Source organism: Balaenoptera physalus, assembly GCF_965194825.1.
Source record: "Balaenoptera physalus genome assembly, chromosome: 3".
Lineage (NCBI taxonomy): Eukaryota > Metazoa > Chordata > Mammalia > Artiodactyla > Balaenopteridae > Balaenoptera > Balaenoptera physalus.
The window spans coordinates 72,342,175-72,360,450 of record NC_138890.1 but is presented as its reverse complement, the minus strand read 5'-3'; the positions used below and the strand labels follow the sequence as shown (position 1 = coordinate 72,360,450).

At 43.4% G+C, this 18,276-nt stretch overlaps 2 protein-coding genes across 7 annotated transcripts in view; one reads left to right on the top strand and one right to left on the bottom strand.

Annotated features, from left to right (window-relative positions):
* MARCHF3 (membrane associated ring-CH-type finger 3) overlaps window positions 1-9,648 on the bottom strand; it is a 148,657-nt gene extending 139,009 nt beyond the window's left edge. Inside the window, exon 1 of one of the 2 annotated variants that reach the window (XM_082457922.1) lies at window positions 9,410-9,648. The gene's annotated coding sequence lies outside the window, so the exon portion shown is untranslated. The remainder of the gene's footprint in view (window positions 1-9,409) is intronic. The other variant, XM_082457921.1, reaches the window with a different exon arrangement.
* Window positions 9,649-9,666: 18 nt separating this feature from the next.
* The window catches only part of MEGF10 (multiple EGF like domains 10), a 363,967-nt gene continuing 355,357 nt past the window's right edge, over window positions 9,667-18,276 (top strand). For 3 of the 5 annotated variants that reach the window (XM_082457834.1, XM_082457835.1, XM_082457837.1), the window contains exon 1: window positions 9,667-17,387. The gene's annotated coding sequence lies outside the window, so the exon portion shown is untranslated. The remainder of the gene's footprint in view (window positions 17,388-18,276) is intronic. The other 2 variants (XM_082457836.1, XM_082457840.1) reach the window with 2 other exon arrangements.

Genomic DNA, 18,276 nt, shown 5'->3' with positions numbered 1-18,276 from the left:
TTAGAAAAAAGGCATAGATGATAACTGACTGTGTAGGGAAGGGATGCAGTGGGCTTATTGCTTGGGGAGCTGCTGGTGGGGGATGGGAATGAAGTAAAATGAAAGATTATATAAATGTCTAATGATTCACAATAAGCAAAAAAGCAGTATGGCTTGAAACCAAAGTAACCATTCCAGTCTAATAAGCATTTTTCCTACAAGAAAATTATAGAATTATAAATTTAGCCCATAATGGAGAGCAGAAACTGTAATGCACACAGGTTTCATAATTTTGTATAGTATTTGAGAAACATGACTTAGAAAATAGGGTGCACATTATAACTGGTGAAAATTTGCTAAGAGATCATAATTAAAACAGAATAGTAAATGGTGCCTTAGCTCTTGAAAGCGTCACTATCAGGATTCCACTTAATGTCTTCACTACTAATCTGCAGCGAAAATGGAAATTCGTTCAATGTGAGGATGGTGTCTAGCTGTGGGAGGCTGTCAGGGGCAGGAAAGTGGGAGAAAGATATCTGGAGGAGTTAGAAACAATACACTTTAAGTAGATCAGGAAAAACAACCTGAAACACCAAAAATAAAAATTAAATAAATGAAGGAGAGGAAACTGAAACTCACTGGCAATAATTCTGAAGGGAAAGAAAAAAATGACAACTGTTGACATTAGCTATAAGGCAATCACCCAGCCTCAAAAGAGAAACAGGCCAGGGTTTGTTAAAACAACAAATTAAGAACTTATCAACAAAAGATGCATCAATTCATGTGTCCTGCTTTTAAAGAAATCAGGGTAGCCCTACCCCTCTTTTCCTTTCCCTATTCTGTGTATGCCTGGTTTGGCTTTTGTAGAAAGCTTCATCTCCTTGGTTGTAATGAATTTGTCTATTGCTAACAGAGACGCGTGATCTTGTTTCTTGTTTTTTTTTTTTTCATTTACTTATTTAATTTATTTATTTTTGGCTGCGTTGGGTCTTCGTTGCTGCACACGGGCTTTCTCTAGTGGCGGCGAGCAGGGGCTACTCTTCATTGAGGTGCGCGGGCTTCTCATTGTGGTGGCTTCTCTTGTTGCGGAGCACAGGCTCTAGGCACGCAGGCTTCAGTAGTTGTTGCACGCAGGCTCAGTAGTCGTGGCTCGAGGGCTCTAGAGCACAGGCTCAATAGTTGTGGTGCACGGGCTTAGTTGCTTCCTGGCATGTGGGATCTTCCTGGACCAGGGCTTGAACCTGTGTCCCCTGTATTGGCAGGCGGATTCTTAACCACTGTGCCACCAGGGAAGTCCCGATCTTGTTTCTCAATGATATAAAAGTGAGCAGGAGGTGGTAAGAGTGATTAGGCAGGTGGGGGGCGGTCACTGACAAGCATGGGTAAAGTTGGTGAAAACTGAGGTTTTGTGAGGCTAATCACTTTTGCACTGTGTAAGGCTGTCAGCGCATGTAATATCCCAGCGAGCAGGAGCTGCATTATTGTGATCTTTTTCTTAGCACCAGAAAGACATACTGGAATGCTCTAGGAAAGTTTTTTGAAAATGGTCAAAAACGCGGTTACTCCTGAAGGAAAAAGATTAATGGTAACACTGATTATAAGAGCTTTTATAACGTAGAGTTCTTACCTGAACAGAAGGGAAAGAGAATGTCAAAGAAAGGAAAACATTATTGGAAGGTGGGGGAAATGAAGGACAGAAGTTGAAATTAGGGAAACCTAGGAGGTTAAGGATGAGAACTTTCCGACTATGAGAACCTCTGTTTGGGTAACACGTTCACAAAGGGTAAGAGGAAGAAGATTTGCTATTAGGGATGCTGAAAAGCAGATCTGAGAAAATGCCAGAGTCAGGCACCACAGGGAGAACCTCCACTGACTGCAGGGAAGGGTGACCTGTGTGTCACACAGATGTTTGCCTCCACCCCTCACCCAAGCCTCCCTCAAGTCCTCCCAGGCCCCAGCTCCTAGGGGAAAGCAGAGCGCCGGGATATGCAGGGGCATGTGCTCCTGACTTACAAGATCCAAAAGAAACCAGTATTTGAGTCTATGACCTAATCTAGGGTGGCTCATCTTCTCTGCTGCCTTGAACATTGAAATAACTTTTAGATGTAATCAGTCAATTTTCTAGTGATATTTTCTTGGCAGGTATGAGGAGAAAGCACCTATGTTAAGTAAGGCTTAATCTCCCAGATGAGACAGAAGATAGGGGTCCTTGATCTCTTGCAGTCATTTAAAGCTCGTTAGGATCTAACATAAAAGGGCTATACTAATGGCCCTGACCTCAGGCAGTTATGCTTAACTCAGCTGATCCATAAACTCTACCTGGACACTAGGCTGTACACCACCTCAGTAACCCAGCTCTGAGGTGAGAGCTGGTACTTATTGAAGCCCTCAGACTACATCATAAACCTGACTATGTAGGGACACTTCCTGAATAAAAGGTGGTCTATCAATGAAAAATATTATACAAGTTAGTCTCTGAAATAAAAATCTGCTGGAATTATTTAATTTTTTTTAAAAGCTTTACTTAAACAAATGCCACGTTTCCCCATTCAGCAGCCTCTAGGCCCAGCACCATCTAGTTCCTCCAAGGCCCCCAAACCTCCCATGGCCAAAGCTAGATCATCACCTACACTGGATGGCAAAAGGGACCAAGCCATCTGAGACTTCAAGAGATGTGAGAGTGAAGCTGTCCCAAGTCTCAAAGTGGGGTCCATGAATCAGCTGCTTTGTCAAGATATGACAGCAGGTATGGGAACATCAAAGGAACCAGGGGAGATGGCCTAGACTGGGTGTGGGGGGGGGAGTTGGAGACATTCTTGAAGACACAACAGGGAGGCGGTGAGAGAAGAAGGCAAGTCAGGAATGGAGCAGAGACTCTGAACATGGAAGGGGCAGGCATGGATGATAGTTTTATGAAGTGTTAAGACTAGGGCTAAAGCAGAAAGTCTGGGACTATGATTCAGTTATTACTACCATGCAGACTTTTGGTGAATATCCTGTGCATGTCCTTTTAAGGCCTTGCAGGTGTTCACCTGTAATTCTTTGCAGCCCCTAGTGCACCTAGCAACTATTTCTTGAATACCGTCTCTTGAGAAGCTACAAGATGACAGGTGTGGTCCCTGCCCTCAAGGGGCTCCCAGTCTGGAGGGGGGGATTACAGGACGTAAGGACTCTGCTGGCTGTATACAACCAGGCCAAAGAAGGGCATGGAAAAGGTTCCCAAAGGTGCTAATACTTGAACTGCATTTTGAGTTAGCTAAGCTGAGAAGAGGTGCTACCTGTGATAGGTATTCAATTACTACTTGATAATTCATTTCCGTTCATTTTGATTTGTAATGATTACCTGGAAGATTGTTCAAGGACTAGGAGATAGTTCTTATCACCATTGTTTTTATTATTGTCAATCAAAAAGATAAACTTATCCATTTTAGTGTCTAGGGGTATAATCTGAAAAATACTATACCCTACCTTTGGCTGAGGTGAGGAGTGCACTTGTAACTTTTCTAATTACAAGACATCTTCTCGTTATACTTATTTCATAGCAAAAAGTTTTAAAAGATTTTGAAAAGATCCCATTTTGTTCACTTGAAATGTGTGTGTACATTTTAGCATAAAATATACTTGGCAGCTGCTAACATAATTGGGCGGCTACGTCTTGCAAAAACTTGATTTCTTTTTAATCAAATTTTCAGAATCATACTGGGTTTCTTGCCAGTGCTGCAATAGTGAGCAATAAATACATCATTAGATCAATGGTGGTCTGATGATGGATTACTCAAAAGATAGTTCCAGCCAAGAAGAATAAGCCCAGAAGTCTCACTGTGCAAAGATTAATAAAATATTGTTTAAAACATAGATACTGAGTTAATATAGCAGGGAAGAAAACACTGCAAAATACAACAGAACAGCCAGGGGTTTATAATGTAGCGATACTGATCATGGATTTTCCAAAGTATTCTAGAGCAGCCACACTATTATATATGCCTCTGATTAGACTCAGAGATGAGAAGGAAAAAGTTATTAAAGAAAAGAAAGAAAAGAAAGAAAGGAAAGAAAGAAAGAAAGAAAGAAAGAAAGAAAGAAAGAAAGAAAGAAAGAAAGAAAGAAAGAAAGAAAGAAAGAAAGAAAGAAAGGAAGAAAGGAAGAAAGAAAGAAAGAAAGAAAGAAAGAAAGAAAGAAAGAAAGAAAGAAAGAAAGAAAGAAACTAACCAGGGGAAGGCCTGCTGCTATAATAAATTATTTAAAGCAAGCAGGGCTAGTAGGTTGTGAAGACAATATAAAACAGAATCAATGCCTCCAAGAATACCCAAACCATCAGCACCTCTATAAATTTCTTACCACCCTATCTGGCATTTTACTGGAGGTATTTCTTTCCCACCACTCTCTCCATCCCATCCCAGCCATGACCCTTCACTTTTTGCCAGTTCTTTTCTCAGAGCTTAATATTTGTCTTTCTTCTGTAACCCAGGATGCTGTCTTCAGTTATATTTCTCAGCTTGTATCAGAAGAGTGTCTGTAAGGACACAGATGAGTGAATCTGTCACTTCATTCATCTGGATCTTAAATTTCCCGTAGAAACTATGTGCTGGGAATATCTAATAAGATACATGTAACAACATGACTTTAATATTATCCTTCTTCTTCTTCTTTTTTCTTAATATTGTTATAGTTAAATCCACAGAGTTAAAGCTAGAGTAGAACTTCTATAGCTCAATGAGTGTTCTATGAGTAGAAGGTATTATTGGATCCAAAAAACCAAAGTGAATGTAGGAGCTTAAGGGGGCATTATAGAGAAGAAAGAGTCAAAATGGCTAAAATTAAAGTATTAGGAGCTGTTAAAAGGGCAGATTGATTTGAAAAGTAAATTTTTTATAAGTAGATTTCACAATGGGAATAAGGGTATGGAAAGAAGGGCCAAAAACTTGAATTTGTCAAATTCTTTTTGCCAAAGAATTTTGCCAAAAGTATGCCATGGCCAAAAAAAGGAAAAAAAAAAAAAAAAGAGTGAGAATTGTTGCTTAGAAGCTTGTAATGATCTGTGGCCCACTTTCCAGAAAAGTAGCATTCTACTGTAGTTTTTTAACTGGGCACAAATCAGTACCATTGTATAATCAGGGGCTGTGATTATATCTTAGGCTTTGGAAATTTTCTAGGTCCATCCAATCATGCAGAAGCTGGGCAAGTAAAATATAAGCAAGTTCCTTTTGTCAGTGTAAAAACATTATTAGCAGCATAACATGACTCAATAGGCAAAGAGTACAGGTCTAAAATATTAGTCCCCCAAATTCTACATATAGGCTTTGTTGCCTTTGGGTTCTTTGACCTTTTGCAAATTACTTGCCATTCCAAGTCAAGCCTGGATGGTTAAGGTCAGGATCATTGAACCAATTATTATATATGGTGGTTAGCTTTAGAAAGAAAACTGTTCCAAGGTCACAGTCAATATAAAAAAAATTCTAAGAGGTGAAAAAAAAACTGTAGATGATATGAATGACTAAGCATGAGTCTATCATCTCATCACGAAGCTAAATAAAAACAATTCAAAACACATGGGCAACGTCTCAGTTAGTGGTGTCATCTTTGAATGTGAAAGACAGAATCTAAATAGGGTTGGCTCTCGGTGTCCACGGATGAGGAACCTGCAGATATGGAATGCTGACTGCACTCCGCAATTTTATATAAGGGGCTTGAGTATCCCCGGATTTTAGTATCTGCAGGGGTGGGGGTCCTGGAACCAATCCCCCGAGGATACTGAGGTTATGACTGTATTATGATCCTTTTGTGGCTGCTGTTTGCTCATTTGTAACAAAGTGGGAAAAAATCCTCGCACTCAAAGGATTGTTAAGATAAGCAACATAGGTTGCTATAAACATGCCTGCCAAGTGTTCCTCAGAACATAAATTGCTCCATAAAAGTCCCACTAATGATCCAGTGGCCTGGAAGAATCTAAGTTCAGTGTCCCAGCCTATACAGGTCCTTTTGTCATCAAGGAAGTAAATATTCTGGGCACTTCTGACCTCAGAGAAGTTATTTGTTTTTTAGGTACCTGGAGGGTAGAAAGAGGGAAGGGCAACAACTTCTGACAGATCCTTTCTTTTTTAAACTTTATCTAGGAGTCTTACACTGAGAACTATGCCAGTCTGAAATGGGAGAACAGAATCCGAAGGTCAGTATCAAACTACGTATAAAAAAGCTAATTGGCAATAATTAATACACCAGAATCACACTGATTTGAAAGGAGAGGCGGCAATCAATTCTCAACCCCTCTCCCTGTGATGCTAAGAAAATCTATGTACCCGATTAATTGGACACCTCAAAATACTTCTAAGATGACTTTCTGAAAATGAGACTCCCTGGGCCTCTGGGTAGGTGGCCTGAGACACTCTCGCGACCAACAGGCAGACCAGCTGCAGCTTCCCAAGGAACTCCTTGACCTCAGATAAGTCTGTACTAGCCCTTCTGAGGTCCTAGCCCCCAAGCTCGAAAGAGTATTAGTGAGTCAAAGGTGGCTCTCAAGGACTGGGATTCTTCTACCTTTCAGGGAGAAATGCCCAACAATGTGAGTTAGGTCTGACAAAGTTACCCCAGAGCACCCCAGGAACTCGCTGGACCTGGAGCAGGGAATGGATCAGGCTGGGGTGAGGTCTCAAACTACCTTGTTTCCCGAGACAGACTTCCTTAGAATTGGGGCTAACCTGGTTAGGGGATTGCTAAGGAGTCCAAAAGCACTTCTGAACACAGAACAAAAGGTACCATTGTTGAGGACAGAGAGTTAAAACATTAGCTATAAATTTCACATGGCTGGTAAATGCCACCTGGAAATTTTGGAACAATTATTTGTTGAATCAGCTCACAGACTGTAATTGTTCTTTTATATCATTAAATGCCATTCCAGCGTTTCTCAAGATATGGTGACAGGATCCCTGACATCAGAATCACTTGTGGGTGCATGTTAAAGATGCAGATTCCTAAGTCCTACCCCAGATTTCTGAATCTAATCTTGAAGACTAGAGTCCAGCCCATGAACTGAATTTTTAAGGAGCAACCCAGTTGACTCAGGTGATCCATATCAAGGCAGGAGAATTATTGTGTCTACATAGTCCATCAGAAAGGTAAAGACATAGACTAGGGATTAGAATGTCTTCCCCCAATGTTTAAGTACCATAAAAATGAAAACAACACTTGTGATGAGTTCTTAAGAACCATTCCAGTATTTTCTACCCACATATAATAAACACCGTTATTAAAATATAATTATGAGCATAAAATTATTGGGTAAAATATCAACTGTGCTTCTCAAAAATATTGCCTTTATTTTGTCACCAAAAGTAATTATGCTGTTAAAGGAATTTATAGTTTTTTAAGTATCAGTTTGCTGCAGGAAATTAATAAGCTGTTATACTCCTCCCATACCCTTTTAGTCATCAGAAGTTTTGTGATAAAGGCTTTTTTTCTTATTATTTTTTAAACTATAAATTGTGAACCATTGCAACTAGTGATTAGGCTGAATATGAATTTATATCCAAGTTATAAATTCCTAAAAATACATTTCATTAGAATTACCAAGGCGGTCTAGAGCTAGTAGATTAAATAGCTTCTGTAATAAAGCTCTATTTACTTCTGTTAAGATTTTTTTTTTTTTTTGGTGCAAAACAATTCAGTTTTAATGCATTCTCTTAAGAAGCAAAAGGAAACAGTTTCTGATATACATGTTACTGCAAAGCGGTAAACCAGTGCTTCATGGTTATGTGACAAGCACCACATTTCTTTTCCGGAGGGATTTTTTTTTTTTTCCTTTATATACTCCTCCTTCCCAAACCATGCCTATTAATTACTTCACAAAATACAGTTTGCCATTTCTGAAGAATCAAACACTCATTTTCTCCCTCACCAAAAATCACACGTTCAGACTGAATTCTGAATGAAAATGGACTTGAGAGGCTGGCTTTGTTTATAGCATGTTGTTTCTACTAAGGGTTGCCCCCAACCACGTTCCACCCTAGTGCTCCCACTGAAGTGTACATGTTATGTTTTAACAGATGGGCCGGCTGGCGGCTGCTGGGCTATAAAACACGAACTGGGAATCTGCTTGGAGTGGTATTGAACTGAATGCTCGTAAAGTTCATGGACATACACCGACCCAGACAGACTAGGAAGATCCAAACATGCTTATACACACACTCACCATACACCCCACAGATCAGAGGGTCCATCTCTCTACCCAGAGGAAGTTCAAGGCTGTTTCTCCCTCCATATCTCTATTTCATTCGCTTATCAATTTTATACACACACATATAAGTACACACATATGTAGGCACATCTACATATGCATGCATAGCTATATATCTCAATGTTTTTATACATCCTCAAAGATCAAAATATTCCCCAATTCTGTTGCCAAGTCTCTACCTACTACTTTCAATAAGCTCTCATTCACATCAAGTAAGAATTACAAGAAAATATTATTGCATTCAATTCTATTTAGTCCACACATAATATAAACTACATGTATGTAACTGCCCTCAAAAAAACAGCTGCTTTTACCCCTTACCAGTGAGAGAGAGAGAGAAAAATCTATCCCAGACTGAGTCACAAACATAAAGTGTCAGGTTTAACCTTGAATCCTCTGCTGTCAGTTCCTGTCACAACTTCATCACTTAAACACACAGGTGCTCAAACAAACACCAACCGACCAGCCTGGTGGTCGTTTTCACGGCCTCTTCTTGGATTCCCCGAGGCCTCCCTGCACTGGGACAGTCACCAGTCACCCCCGGTCCTAACGAAGTCCTTTGGACACACCTTGCAGGTGGATGTGGAGGTCTGAGCACCTCATGAGGGATGCGGATTCAAGTGCTAATAAAACGTAATTACAAAGTTTAATATCCGCGCTGTCAATTCCTTTCAATAATTGCAAAGCTCTGAAGCCCCTGCTACGGAACCCGACTGGTCCTAAAGTTCTCTGACCCCTGAAGATGCACCCGGAGCCCGATGATCGCTGGCTCGGGCTACGCATCAGACACACACAGGACTATCTCGTCTCACCGACCCCGGCGCGTGTTAATTTTTCAGGAACCCGTCTTCAACCATCTAGGAACTGCTGTCCACACGCCACTGGACTCGAAGGCCGCCCCTAGCGCGCGTGTCGCCGCTGCAGAGGGCCAGGAGACGCGTCCCCGGACCCCACCTAATGATGGCAATTACAACATGCCAAGTTCTTGCGAACGCAGAGCCGCGTCCCGGGCTGAGTTGGGACGCTTTGAAACAAGAAGTTCAGGAGTAGGGGTGCTGGCAAGGAGTGAATCCCGTCAGCCCTGACCTCCTCACAGCCGACACGCTCGGACAGACAGATCGACGAGCACCAGGACGCGTCCAGTCCCCTATTTGCCGAACAGCGCGAGAGGAGCCGCTCCCCTTGCGCGCGGCGACTCACCCTAGTCGACGAGTCCAGATGGCAAACCGACGCCCCTGCTGCGGGTCCTGAATCCCAAGTTGCCCGGAACCGGCGACAGCTCTCGCCCTAGCCCACCGGGGCACATTGGCTCCGGCAGGCACCTCTGAGGGAGCACAAACCTGGCGGCCGCCCCGGCTCAACAGCTGCCTGGAGCGCGCTGACAATTCACGGACCTGCTCAGCGAATGAGACGGACAGCAGGGCTGAAGCAACCGGGATCAGGAGGGGCGGGGTCATATCTGGGCACGCCCCTCGGGGCGGGGCGCCCTTCAAAGCGTGACTGGCAGAGCCCGCAGCCAATCAGGGTGGCGCCCGGGCCTGGGGCGGCCGCGGGCTGTGCCGAGCGCCCGGCTCCGCCCCGCCGCCGCCGTCCAATCGCCGGCAGCCGAGGGCTGGCTGGGAGACGCGCCCACGGCTGGGAAGTTGGCTGAGGTGAGGAGCCGGGGATGTGGGCTGGCGCTGTGGGGGCGCCTGCGGCGGGACCCCGACGCCTCAGAAGGGAAGTGGCGGCCCCGGAGGGCCCCTGTGGGCCTGGGGCCGCCCGGAGCCGCCGCGTGTCGGCGCGCTGTGGTGCAAGAAGCCCAAGCACTGCGCGAGCCGAGACTGGGTCGACACCGCCCACCCCTGGCGCCCGCAGGAGGTGCGTAACTTGGCTCTAAACGAGGCCCAGCAGTCGGAGGAAACTGAGACCCAGAGAGGGTGGGTCCCGGGCCGGATCACCCAGCCGTCGGTGGAGGCCAGGGCCCGGAACTGGGAGCTGCGGGCTCCCTGAAAAGGCTCTGATTGAGGTCTGGTGGTTATCTCCGAAACAAAACTCCAACTCCGCCCGCCCCCCACCACCCCCCGGAAGGTTCGCGACACATCCCTCCTCACCCCTGCCCTTCACACCACCGGCAGCGGGGACTTACCAGACACCTCGCCTCCCTTCCCGACTCAAGGTGCCCGGGCACTTCCGCAGAGCCCGGGGGCGAAAGGGAGGCCCGGGCGCTGGACGGTCGGGCTGCCCGGCGGGATGGCATCCCCAGCGGTGGCTCCCCCTGCCGTTGTCCCTGGGGCCTGCCGGACGGACCAGGACTGTCTTCGCGGACTGGAACACCGCAGAGCCAGCCCCGGCCGTCGCACTCTGCGCGCCCTCGCACCCTCCACTTCGGCAGCCCCTGGGCCTAGCTTAGAGACCCCCGTAGTGGCGGGCCTGGGGGCAGCCTGAGCTCGCTGGGTCAGTCGTGGCTGAGTGGCCCCGAAGGAAGGCTTTAGGGGTTCTGCCCTTCCTGGCCGTTCCGGTCGCTGCTGCTCGTTTTGTCGGCGGATCAGCTCTTCAGCAGGGGTTTAAACCCTTACCTTGGCTGCAGCACACATACATAGGGAGCTGGGGGTATCAAGAGTCAAAAAGCGGAGCGGGGTGTTGCTTTCCAGACCGAGGCCTAGAATGTTAGCAAGCCCTGGACTGTAGACTGGGCGTGGGAGCGGTCTCTGTGTGCCTAGAACTGCACCTGCCACAGGTAGACACCCAACCCATGTTAGTAAAATGAAGGTGTTCATGGCAGGCGAGGGGTCAAGCTCCCTGGTGCCCTGACACCACTGACCATTGTCTGCCTCAGATCTCAGAAGTCCTAAAGGTTTTAGTCTCAGTATGGGTAACTATTCAGACTATCATATACGAGAGAGTATGGACCTCCACAGGTGTTATTTCAGTGGCTGCCTGGCCCCCATAAGGACCTGCGTCATAGGTAGCCCACCTCTCATGAGCAGGTTCTGATGAGGGTCATTGGCAGAAGGAAGGCAAAAGTCCCATTGCTGAAAAGTAGTGAAATGGCCCCTCTAGCAGGGAAACCTGGATCTCTGAGGTGAGCTCTGGCTTGGAGTCAGTTTCAAATTGTGTCACCTCAGCTCCCTGTCTCAATGGGGAAAAGCAGGCAGTCAGGGGGGCAAGAAAATCAGGGTCTGGACAGTCCTTATTAGGCCCTGAAAGATTGATCAGTGATGCAGAAATTGTGCATATTTAAACCTTTCCTCATCTAATGAACCAAAGGACTGGTACAGGCAAGGAAGACCATTCCATCCAATTCCAACAGTTGCTTAGCATGCCGTGGAGTGGCCTGGGAGAACGGCCTTTGCCCACAAGGAATTAGATGTAGACCATGTGAATGGAATATATACTAAGTCTCTCTACGCTGAAGATGGGATGGGGGATAGAGGAAAAATGTATTTCCTTGGATTTTTTTTCTCACTCCTGGATATGACTGGAGAAAAAGTTTGCCAACAGTGTTTATCATATTAACACCCTGTGAAGGTTTTTCACAGATGCTAATGATTATTTTAAAAATCACCTTGGTAATAGGAGCCAAACATTGGCTGTTGACTGTACTTGATGTAGTATTTGTGTTAAATGATGAAAAAAGGAAATAGGGGACTTCCCTGGTGGCGCAGTGGTTAAGAATCCGCCTGCCAAGGCAGGAGACATGGGTTCAAACCCTGGTCCAGGAAGATCCCACATGCCACGGAGCAACTAAGCCCGTGTACCACAACTACTGAGCCTGCACTCTAGAGCCCGCGAGCCACAACTACTGAGCCCGTGTGCCTAGAGCCCGTGCTCCGCAACAAGAGAAGCCACCGCAATGAGAAGCCTGCCACTGCAACGAAGAGTAGCCCCCACTCGCCACAACTAGAGAAAGCCTGCGCGCGGCAATGAAGACCCAATGCAGCCAAAAATTAATTAATTAATTAATTTTAAAAAAAAGGAAATAGGAAATTTCTTCTCAGGAAATAAGTTACAACTAAGCAAGTGACTTCCATGTCCCAGTTTCCAAGGTTTTCTGTTTGTTTCATACAGACATTACTGTCATGGGTTCCTGGACAAGCAACTGGTCTCATTTTCCCTTATAGAATGGATGGCGTTGGAAGACTGTAGATTACAATTCATATTTCCACACCATGTGCTGTTGTAATTGTATTTGACAGGAGCTTATCACTCAGGCACAGACTTACTCCATTTGTTGCCAGTCCCCCTAATGATCTCTTGAGTTTGGGCCATCCCCATATTCCACAAGGGAAAATTAGACCTGTTACTTGTCCAAGGACTCATTATGGTCCTATTTGTATTAGACAAACAAAAAAACATGAAAATCTGGACCTGGAAATCACTTGTTTAGTTTCACCAAAAGAAATATTCTTTCCCTCAAAGAAATGAGGAAGTTTATGGTATGGCTTGGGAATGAGAAGATTGAGGTGGGACCACGGAAGCACGGCTGGTCCCTTTGAGGATGGTGAGCAAATTTGCCTTCAGGCACTGTCATCCACCTCACACTGAAAGAATATTTTGGGACCTTCTAAATTTCAATAGGGTGTGACCGATAGGAGCTGCGGGTTCTAATCTGAGTGGCTGCTGTGGTGAGTGCTCCTGGCAGTCACTTAACCTCTGTTTACCCTTGCTTCCTGGATCGTAAAACAGCAGTGGCAGAATCCACTGTGTTTATCTGCTTAAGGCGGACACCATAATGATGGTGACACAGCACTGTAAATGTACCAGCTGCTGAAAGGGAGAACAAAATGATGTTGAAATGGGAAAATGGTGGGGCCTGAAGAATTCCTTTTTACACTTACCATTTCTATTCATTTTAATCTCAATGGATTACTGTCCTTTCATTCTACGAATGGAAATGAGGGAAAACAGCCCTCACAATCCTTATTCTTCGATTACCCAATGTTTCAGAAGCTTTACCAAAGTGAAAAGTATTTTCCCCCTTTCCCATGTCTACCACCTCTCCTAACATATATTCAGCTTGGAAAATTATTCAGAATTTGAACAGGTTGAGCAAAGAAATGCAGTCAGAAGCAGCAGATTCTAATACCAGCTATGCTGTGTGTTCATTATGAGACCTTGGGCAAGCCGTTAACAGTGCCCATACCTTAGTTTCCCACCTGTGCAACTACAGTGATACTTATTAATTTCACAGAGGTAGGAGAGAGAGCTAATGGTAAGGCACTTTGAAATATTAATTGTAATATAGACTACAAAATATCATGTAGGTGTTTTTGGCAAACTAAAGTGTGGTGTTAGTTTGTACACCACAACTAGGAGATATTTTTGTAACAGAGAGAGTACTCTAGCACAATATCTGTGGCCAGGGTGATACCACCCACAAAACAAAGACAGCTTATTGCATTTGAATGAAAATGCCACTGTTCCATATGAGAGTTATATTGCTACAGACCCAACTAAGTAAAAAATATGATAACAGAAATGGGTGGGGAAGGGAAGCTTCTATTCCACAAAAACATGGGATTTCCTCACACATGCCCCAGAAGAAAAACTACATTAAACTTCTTAAAAATGGATGCCACTATGTGAGTACAAGTCTGATGAAAGACTAGAATGATCGTGAGAAAATGGCCTGATATAAAAATTAGACAGACTGGTCAGAAGTACACCAAAAGATTGAAAAATAGTCTTAATTTTAAAATTTCATAACAAAATGAGTAACACAGGAATTAGACATTGGGGAAGGGAGGATCATGTGCTCAGGGAGGAAAAATGAACTCCTAACCTAAGTAAAAAATAGGAACAGTAAGGCTACTAAGAAACAGGACAAAGAATATGGGCTCTGGAAATACCATAGACCAAGGGTTGGATTTTCTTTCCACTGCTTCCTAACTTTGAGACCTTGGACAAGTACCTTAGTTTCTCAGAGCCAGATGGAGTGGGGGTGGAAGGTGATAAGGTTTTCCTTACTGGCCTGTTATGCGTCTCAAACAAGAGTCTCAAACTCTCAGCACAGGGCCAGGCTGATAGTGGGCCCTCTACCAGTAATAATAACCTCTAATATTAATTGAGCAATTACTTTATGCTCTGCACTGTTCTGAGCCTTTTCATCTAATGACTCACTTGATCCTCACAACTACCTTATGATGTCGCTGCCATCTCTTCCTCACTTTCTATCTCTGTGGAAGTACTATTCCAGGAATAGTATCCTGCTATGCAGTAAAAGTCAAAATTCTCTTTTTATAGGTACTGGAGATATTCCAAACATCTTATTTTTCTATAGGCAACGTCTTCCTTGAACATACTAAGAAAATAGCATTTAAAACTACCATTGTCTTACTTTGACGTGGAGTGGGCTAATACAGCCTTTCCTGGTACCTAGAAAATCAGGCTACAGTGAGCGCTTGGTAGCACATACATGACAGCAAAGCAAATGAGGGATTCAGAGTTTGGCAGAAAGAAGGCCGTAGAAAACAAGTGCTTCAAAACTCCAAACCAGTTTCCAGATCTCAGATGGTAAGCTCCTAGAAGATGTGGGCTTCTAGACAGTGTGCTTCTCATCTGTGTTTGGGTTTAGTGGAAGTTAGTTCCCTTGAGGCAATAATATTGGAATGATAACTGGCTAGCCAAAGAAGGAAAAAAATGGATGATCCCTTAGAAATGAATTCTATCATTAGTTATTATGAATACCCCAAATTATGACAAATTCATGTGTAAGTATGCCAGGGAAAAGTAGCCATGCACTATAATACACACAATCATTTATTACCCAAGAGAATTTAGGTGCTAATGTGCATGGTATTGCATCTATGAAATTCTGAAACTCACAAAGGATTCCAAGGTATAAAGCCAAATAAAACATAATACAGAGGGAAATGATTTTGATTATGTAACATTTATATATAGCATTTCATTTTACATTTCAAATTGCTTTTCAGTCATTGGTTTATTCTTCACAGCACACCTGGGGAGTACCTCCGTGCTGTTATCCTCTGTTCACAGATGAGGCAGCTGAGACTGAAAGAGGCAAAGTGTTTTGTCCAAGAGCACAACAGGGGCAGGGTGACAAATGATGCATTCATTCAATCATGAGTCTATTCAGCACCTACTCTTGGCAAGGCACCATGGTCTGTGGTGTACAGAGGTGGGTACTGTATACGAGGCCCCTGCATTGCAGGAGATTGCAGTCTGCTGGGACAATAAGTGGTTGGTGGATTATGTCTTCCGGAGTGATCTAGACAGCAAGGACCAGGGTTTAGAGGAGGAGAGGGTGAGTCCCCTAAGATTCCTAGAGACAGTGGGATTTGAGACCCTTGAGAGATGGGTAGAATTTTGGCAAATAGAGGCTGAGGGTGGTGGGAATGACACAGAGACACAAAGATGGGCTAATTCAAGATCTATTAGAGAATGTTTGACTGAAGCAGGGCAGTTGAGGAAAAAGGGCTGGAGAGTGGAAAGGAGCAGATTTTCCAGGGCACTGAATTCCCAGCTAAATATATAGATTTTAGCCTGTGGGCAATGGGCCCTGGACTCATTTCTGACTTCTCCCATTCACTCATTATTCTAACTTGTACTGAGTGCTGTTATTATATGCTTAGTTTTCAGGTATTTTCTCATACATCAGCTTTTCTAAACTTCACAGCCTTCCAACAAGATACATGTTATTTTTCCCTCCTTAAGTGGATGAAAAAACGATCATGTAGGTAATAACTGACAGATGAGGAATTCCAAAGGAGCACTCTTCACTTCCTCATGAATATGTACTTATGGGAGAATGAGTGCAAATTCCGGACAGTGTACTCAGGATGCCCATCTAATAATATGCCCCTCACTCTAGCCATTGTCTTTCCAGAAACAAAAAGTAAACAGGCTAGAAATAAATCTAATTTCTTAACATGTAAGTTATTCCATATCTAAAGTCAGCTCCAAGTTAAAAAGAAAGACAAGGGTATTTCCCCCTATTCTCTCTGCCCTACAATTAACAACAAATGTCTGCATTTTTATAACTTTAGTCTTGTGAGTATCTTTAATACATTCTGACCTCAGCTTAGTGTTTCCACTAAACCAGAATCTCTTTCTGGAGTTGGTCAATTCTATCCCTCATCCCTTCCCCTTAGCATGTAACCTAACCTGTTTATCTTAGTGCCCTGTGAGGTCTCCATCTCAGCTTGAATTTTGGCCATCAAGAAATAGCTTTTTCTCTCCAGATACAGGCTACTAATTAGCATTTTTACTGTTTAATCATCAGGACTAAAATACAAGTGAGAGAAGCATTACTGTTAACCCAAAAATATTTAGAAAGGAAAAAGATTGCTTACTTAAATCTTTCTGTAAAGGAATAAAGAGACACTCTAAGGAGGTGGGTGGATGTTTAGGTGACATAAAAATTAAAAGTGAAAAAATTTAACGTCTGTTAAGTAGGGTGCTTTTTATCTCAATCTGGTTTTGTGGAAGAGTTTTCTTTGAAAATGCCTATCCATGATCAGTCAGGGAAGTCTTCCTCTAGGGTAAATATCTACCACAAATGACAGGCCAGTTTTGACTTTCTGCATGAAGACAAGTGGGAACCACCAAAATGGGGCATTTAAAAATTCTAGATGCAATACACAACATTCTCCTGTCTCTCCACCCTCTAGTGCCTTGTTTGGCTTTGCCCAGATTGTGTTTTATGACCCAAGCCATAGATTCATGAGTAAATGGTTGAGTGTTTCTCCACGTTTGTTTGTTTGTGTTTATGTGTGTGTGTGTGTATGTGTGTGTGTTTTAAGAAGTTGAAAGAAAGTACAGTTAATAGGATGATTAAATTTCATCTCAGATCTTAAGATCTTAAGGATCTCCTGTGAAAGATATGGGAACAAGCACTAGACCAGAAAATTGTACCTGATTTCTCCTGTCTAAAAATGCATGACTTTTCCCTCTGATTTCAAGTAAAACAATGGGCTGACACGTGGTGACCTGTGTTTCACTGAGGAAAGTGGTGAAACTAATTCATAATATTTTGACTTCTAGATCCGCAAAGCTGGCATGCTTACCTTGAGATATGGAGAAAACAGGACTTTGAAAGACTCACAGGAAATCAGATAACTTGTTGTAACCTTTTGTATCTCTTTACAGAAGAAAAATCCACCATTGGTACTTCTGGGGATTCTCCATACTGATGGAAGAAAGTGTTCAGAGTACCAAGTGAATCCCATTGAAGGCATGTATTAACATTAATTTCTCCTAACCATTGAAATGAAGCCTACATGGTTCTTTCTCCCCTTAAGATGTTCAGCAAAAATGCTGAGACTCTCAAAGATTATTGAGGTAGAAACACGCTGGAATTAACCTTATTTAAAAAATAATAACTATGCAAAATAGATAATTTCCTCAACCAATAGGCTTCCTGTATGGAGGCTCTTTACACAGGAGCTTTTGAATTCTCATGGAGGGCTAATGGGATATCGCAGGTAGGAAAATGTTGTGTGAGAAGTTAAATGACATTTCAACTTGGTGTCTGCCAAAGGCCAGTCTAGGAGTCCCCAAGAAACCAGTATGTCAGCTGACCAAACCCTAGGAGTTTCTGTGGGGAGGTTGTTGGTCTTGTCCTGACTCAAGGACCCAAGGTCTTGAGCTATAGCAACACTGTAAGCGTATCAAGGAACTCTTGATAGCCTCCACAATAAGCATTACAGTATTATCCACAGATATAAGTACTCAATAAATTTAATTGTTAGCAGGTCCTGAGCTTAATCAAAGGAGACAACTTCCCTTGGGAATAAAACCAAAACCCTCAGAGGCCCAAGGAAGAAAGAGCATGGTCAATGTCAAGTGGCCCCAGAAAGTTCATGCTTGCTTGGGATTCCTGGCTCAAATCAGCTGGGGTGGGCGTGAGGGCACTAATTCGCATTCAAAGTCACAGAAACTATTCAATTGTAAATGAACTGGAATATGTAATTGGATCTGGCCCTTGAAATTTTTGTGGCCCTTTCAAAGCAAAATGGAAAAAAGGAAAAGCCATGTCTGTTTTCTGACCTTTTCCAAGAAGCTGAAAATATAGTGCAAATGAGTCCTTAGTTGTGGGTCATCATCCTTATGAGATTTGTCTC